Source organism: Sinocyclocheilus rhinocerous, unplaced genomic scaffold (genome assembly GCF_001515625.1).
Source record: "Sinocyclocheilus rhinocerous isolate Xijiao unplaced genomic scaffold, SAMN03320098_v1.1 scaffold4461, whole genome shotgun sequence".
NCBI lineage: Eukaryota > Metazoa > Chordata > Actinopteri > Cypriniformes > Cyprinidae > Sinocyclocheilus > Sinocyclocheilus rhinocerous.
In genome coordinates, this window is record NW_015646116.1 from 195,703 (window position 1) to 202,802 (window position 7,100).

Consider the following 7,100-nt stretch of genomic DNA (forward strand, 5'->3'; position numbering starts at 1 on the left):
TGATGCTGGAAGGGGTGTTCGTGAGGCCAGCAGGAGGTGCTCACCCTGTGGTTTGTGTGGGTTCTAACGCCCCAGTATAGTGACGGGGGCACTATACTGTCAACAAGCACCATCCTTCGGATGAGACGTTAAACCGAGGTCCTCATTCTCTGTGGTCATTAAAAATCCCAGGATGTCTTTCGAAAAGAGTAGAGGTGTGACTCGGCATCCTGGCCAAATTTGCCCATTGGCCTCTGATCATCATGGCCTCCTAACAATCCTCATATCTATTGATTGGCCTCTTCACTCTGTCTCCTCTCCACCAATAAGCTGGTGTGTGGTGGGCGTTCTGGCGCACTATGGCTGCCGTCGCATCATCCAGGTGGTGCATGAGGAGATACCCCCTGACAATGTAAAGCGCTTTCAGTGCCAAGAAAAGCGCTATATAAATGTAATGAATTATTATTATTATTATTATCCTCCAATCCAGAGCTCCCTCAATGAGGAAACTGTATGCCCTGAAGTGGAAACTTTTCACTTCCTGGTGCGGAGATCGCCAGCTTGACCCAGTTAACTGCCCGGTCGGTTCAGTGCTGGAGTTCTTGCAGGGTCGATTCTCCATTGGGTTGACCCACTCCACCTTGAAGGTGTACGTGGCGGCCATAGCTGCTTACCATGCCCCTCTTGGTGGTCAGTCTGTGGGGAGACACCCCCTGGTTACATGTTTCCTCCGAGGTGTGCTGAGGCTGAGGCCTCCGGTACGATCTCGCGTCCCTCCGTGGGATTTGGCTGTGGTGCTAGAGGCTCTCTGCAAACCTCCGTTTGAACCACTGGAGGAGGTTTCAGATCAGATCTTGTTATGGTCCTTCCAAGAGGGGTCTGCCTGCTACTAAGCAGACCCTCAGTCGGTGGATCGTTGGGGGGTCAAGGCTCACTCCACCCGAAGTGTGGCGGCCTCCAAGGCCTTCCTGTCGGGTGTGGCTATGCAGGATATTTGTAACGCTGCAGGTTGGTCTACACCGCTCACCTTCGTCAGTGAGTACATACACACTACGCAGGGACTGGCGGCGTGGGCATTTTCATTCCCAAAGCGTCTCAATGCAGCTCGAGTTCCTGAAGGGGAATGCCTCAAGGTTACGTATGTAACCCTAGTTCCCCAAAGGAATGAGACGTTGCGCCTCCTGCCATACTTCCGGCATCCCTGCGAGCGCTTCCCTCATTCTACCAGAAGCTGCCGCTGTTTCCACCGCACGGGCATTTATAGCTTCCTGGTCACTACGTCACCCTGTCCGTGATGTCGCGCCCATCCATTGGACTGATTACACATGTGATTCAGAGCGTGGTCATGCTGAAGGCGTTCCCAAAGCGTCTCGAAGCAGCGTCTCGTTCCTTTGGGGAACTAGGGTTACATACGTAACCTTGAGGCGGTATTATGTTAATTTTTCCAAAATGAGAAAACTCATTAATTAGAAATACATGAAAAATATTTGGGGTCTGATTTTTTAAAAGTTTTTAAAAGAAGTATTGCATTTATTTGATTTAAAATACAGTGAAAACAGTAATATTGTGAAATATTATTACAGTTCAAAATAACTGTTTTCTATTTTAACATATTTTAAAATGTAATTTATTCCTGTGATAGCAAAGCTGAATCTTCAGCAGCCATTACAGGTTTGGCATGACATTAGGGTGAGTAAATATAATCACAGAATTTTCGATTTAGAGTGAATTATCTTTTTACGTATTAAAAAAAAAAGGTCCACCTTTGAAAATAGGAACATGATGAAAGTGCTGTATTGAAAATACTGTAAATGTTGAAACATTTCCATCTATTTACCACAAACAAGAAAAGTTTTACATACTATTTAGTATGGATAAGACTTAATTCGCAATGCAGCCTTTGCTCTGCCGTCCTTGCAATAACTGTCAATCTATATAAAAAGTATCTGTCTGCTAAATAACTGACAACTAAACACTCAACAACATTTTTCTACATTAAGTAAATGCTTGCCACTTCCCATATTTTAGCTATTTATTGCTACCAAACTGTTAAATCTACCACCAACATACATTTTGCACTCAGTTGACAGAATACAGAAACACTGAGTGTTAACTGATGACACTTCTATTCTGCTTATCCAAGTAAACCAAATGTTTTTCACAATATCCTGTATGATAAAGATGAATCATGAATAGAATGATTCTGAAGTACAGTAATTTGTCATAAATCTAAAATCCTGTTATTATATAAATTGTACTTTTATGTGAATGAGATTTTAATGAATGTTTTATCATGCCAAATGAAACTGAAAAAGAACATTTGCCTCTGGGATGGTGTGGAGCACATTTATTCATGGTGTTCAGTTAAACTGCTAGACAAAAATACCTTTGATCAAGAAAATGAAGACAACAGTAACCACACCTCATAAAAGCAGAGGAACCCCTCAGAGTCCACTAATCAGAATCTGTAAAATAAAGTTAATGAAGGGAATGCCTCTCAGACATCTGCTAGGACGTGATTTACACTGAACTGTATCAGACTGAAAATCAACTTCTCAGATACAATCATATTGCACTCATTAAAAAGTCACTCAATATTTTGAACAAAACATGCAACCTGATGTCTTTTATAGACCACTATTTATTCTAGAGGGTGCTGTTTTCAGACCCTTTAAATATTGTGAAAACTGTTAATGACATTTTTGGTGTCGAGCTTATTAACACATACAGTACAAACCATCTGAAATACGGTTATTTGTTTGAAGTGACCATGCTCGCGACCTCTGATTGAAGTACAAACTTAAGTAGTATTGCAAAATTTGATTAGGCATTGTCATGGCAGAGCATAAAATATGCATACCTATTTTAATATATGGCCCTCTTTAGAACTATAACCCGTCGACTCATTTTCATTCTCCTTGAAAATAATTGTCTTTTTTTTTTTTTTTTTTTAGGGGGTTCATAGGGCGAGCAAGCGGGGTTCATAGGTGAGAGCAGCTTATTTGGCCAGGTAATTTTGAGTTTTATAGCGTGCACTGGATACTTGTTTTGTTTTATGCGAGACCTGTCAGCTGCTCCAGGCCATGATGAAGCATCTTGCCTCAGGTTTAAGTGATAACAGAGAAGCTGCTAAGCCATAAAACCACATGCTCAGAGTCACTAATCACAGCCATTCATCAGCACCATCTCATTTCCATGGACAACAAGGTTCCTGCTCCCATAGCTGCATTTAATGCACAGTCTTATTGGCAAGGGGAAGTCTCGTATGACATTCACCAGTTAGATATTGACAGTGGAAATGACTTTTCTGAGTAAATTTACTTAGTTGTTTGCATACATTTAAATGAGATGTAATACTGAGCAACATGAAGACGAGATGTTAGGAGGTGCATTATAATCAGCTAAAGAGAGTAGCAAACAGGATGCATAATTGCAATTCAAATCTGAATTTTTAGAAGGAAATTTAAAATGAATTGAAATTCAAAAGAAAAGAAAAGCAAAGCAAAGATTGTCAAGACAAACTTTAAATGTTGGCTTAACGAAGACTTTTGAAAATTTTGGAAAAAGGTCTCAATTTAAAAGTTTAATAGATATATAAATAATAAATACCATTTATTAATAGGTAAATTAATACAATATATATATTTTTAATTCATTTGTTTGTTTTTTATTAAAATGCCACTTACATCTGTATTGAAATGTTATATTTAGTTTATATGTTTTATCATATTTATTAAATTAACAAGAACACTTAATTTCCCAGAATTCATTAAACTCTGAATTACAATTCAGTGAACTCGAATTCCTGTCATTTCAACTCCTGTGGGTGTGGTCAATTAAATTCAAATTCCAACTCATGAATTATCTATTCACCTGCAGTTTCATATCTGTTTTCCCGAAACCTCCAACCAGAATATATATTTCAATATTTTAGGCAACCACAGAGATGCTGAGATTTCTCTCCAGAGCATGTTTGTGCATGACACCTCACTCTTGTGCTACTGATTTAGCACAAAGAGGCACTTCATGCCACACTGCTCCAAGACAGTGTTTTGGTGAAAACAGAAAACCGCATTGTTTGCTTATTAAAAATATGCTTCACTTGGATGCCCAAAACACTATTCATATCATTCAGACTTAGTAGATGGAGTGTGCTGACAATACCCCGTTTAATATGTTCCCATTTCCTCTCAGCACAATGCCTCACAGTGGCACAACCTCCAAATGTAATGAGACAACAAGGGTAATGAATGATGTGCGATATGAGATCATTGGTCTTTTTATGGAACTGATAAATAAGTAGCACTTAACCTGACTCTCCATAAAAAGTCACATACAAATGACTATGCATCTGTACCTTGCAAAGACATACAGTCTCTCTCGCCTATCTATCTAGAAATTATTTATTTTATTTTTTTCAGAAATGAACACTTTTATTGCAAGGTTGCATTGAAGTGGTCAAAAGTGACAGTGAAGAATTAAATTAAATGTTGTTCTTTTTAATTTTCTATTCATCAAAGAATTTGGGGGAAAAATATTATCATAAAATAATATAATATAATAATATAATGTGTGTGTGTGTGTGTGTGTGTGTGGTTTTGAATGCATTTTTATGTATCAACAATTAATGTCTAAATTAATTAAACAGAAATTGTACCTTTAAAGAAAAGTAATCAAAATATCAAAGTGCCAGAATTTATCTGACCAAATCCAGTGTCTCAGTCTATCTTTGATATACTGTTATTTCTGTAGTTTATCTGATAAATTGAGCAATATGGCTGGACACAAACTCTGTGCTCCATGGAATGAAGATGGCAGCAGATTGTATCGTCTGAGGCAGAAGTTGAGCTGGGGGCTGCTTTGGGTACTTACTCTTTCAAAGACATTGCCTCCAAATTGAACACAGCTGCACGATGCCATATTGCTTGGCGGAGACCCAACTCCCGTATCATCAACATAAATTCACTTCACACCTGAGCAACAGAAGCCATATTGGCAGTCAGCTTGCATCGTATTGTGAGTTTTCGTGAATGCTCACAACTAATGTGCCATGATATGCATGTGCACATGTGGCATGTACACACTCAAGAACACACTCAAGCGTGTGCACGCACACAAAGTGTTCGCTTGACAGATGGCCTCAAAGGGAAATTTACCTAATAATGGATACTGGCAAACAGCATGCAACAATTGGATGCAGCAACAATTGCACTAGAAAAAAGTTGCACCAGAAACTTCTTAAAAGTTGTCAGGAAACTATTTAATAATCTGGTGTTGTTCGGTCATTTTAGACCGGAAAAAATTGCTACCTCATTGGAATGATATGAAACTCGATTACTTTTATGGCAGTCGCTATCTGACCAAAAAACACACACACAAAAAAAAATAATAAAATAAATAGTCACACTTGTGTTGTTCACAGACTGCCATTGGGAATTAATGGGAAATACGCAAAAATACGAAAATACAGAGAATTGTTTCTGTGTATAATCTACAAATCATTCACGATGCAGACAAAACTATATACGTATAATATATAAATACAAACGCGTATTTCCTGTGCTCTCGCACTAAACCCGAGGCTCGCTCATACGCTGCTCTCACCCAGAGGGTGTGCGCACACTTAAAACGTGTCCGTGACAATCGCGAATGGCACCGTCCCAAATGGAACACTTCATGTGCACTTGCGGTCTTACGGACTTACAATGGCCGCCGCGTGCACATGTCCGTTAAGTCCACGAGACCGTAGGGTGTCCCATTTGTCATTTTAGCGTTCAGAAGGGTGCTCGCGAGCGCCCCCTTTGCGGCCGTTCAAAAAAAAAAAATAAAATAAATAGTCACACTTGTGTTGTTCACAGACTGCCATTGGGAATTAATGGGAAATACGCAAAAATACGAAAATACAGAGAATTGTTTCTGTGTATAATCTACAAATCATTCACGATGCAGACAAAACTATATACGTATAATATATAAATACAAACGCGTATTTCCTGTGCTCTCGCACTAAACCCAAGGCTCGCTCATACGCTGCTCTCACCCAGAGGGTGTGCGCACACTTAAAACGTGTCCGTGACAATCGCGAATGGCACCGTCCCAAATGGAACACTTCATGTGCACTTGCGGTCTTACGGACTTACAATGGCCGCCGCGTGCACATGTCCGTTAAGTCCACGAGACCGTAGGGTGTCCCATTTGTCATTTTAGCGTTCAGAAGGGTGCTCGCGAGCGCCCCCTTTGCGGCCGTTATGTGCCCTCAATCCGCACTTTTGCCGAGCCCGCACTGGTGCAAGCTCTGCAGCAGACATCTACCCGACAGTCAAAGCGGCATTACGTCATGAAAGTGCGGACTCAGAGGAAGACCGCGAGGGTTTAGGGTGCAATTTGGGACAGGGCCAATCTCTCCTCTCGCTCAAAGTGTGCGTGCTCAAACTGCGTCCTGTGCACTCGCAAATCTCTCTGTGCTCTTGCGATAGAAATTAAAGGCACAATATGTAAGATTTTTTTATTAAAATATCCAAAAACACTAGAACAGTGTTATATATTTTGCTGACTTGTGTACTTACATTATCCCAAATGTTTCGAAGAATGTTTAAATCCAGAGAAATAAGCAATTTTAACTAGTGACACGGACCGTGTCCATAGTGTCATTGTGTCGCCTGCCAATGACGTCATACACCCTCGATTTCCGGTTTTGTTTTGTACAAAACATGGAAACACCAAAGACGCTTTAATATGTTGTGCGTATTAATAGACCGATGACGACTTTCAAATGTAGTATGATAAAACAGCACTGCTTTTTTTCCCACATACGCACGACCGGAAGGAGCGGAAGCGGTCGACTGTGGCATAATAAAAGCTCCACTGCTTTCGAGCCGTTACGCACGACCGGAAGCAGCGGAAGCGGTCGACTGTGGCATAATAAAAGCTCCGCTGCTTTACCCCACATACGCACGACCGGAAGCAGCGGAAGCGGTCGACTGTGGCATAATAAAAGCTCCGCTGCTTTACCCCACTTTTGAATACGCGCCCTCTAGCGGCTCTAGCGGCGATATTGTGCCTTTAATTATTTTCGCACCTGGACTAAACGTTGTCAAAAGTTATCACCCAAATCACCCAAT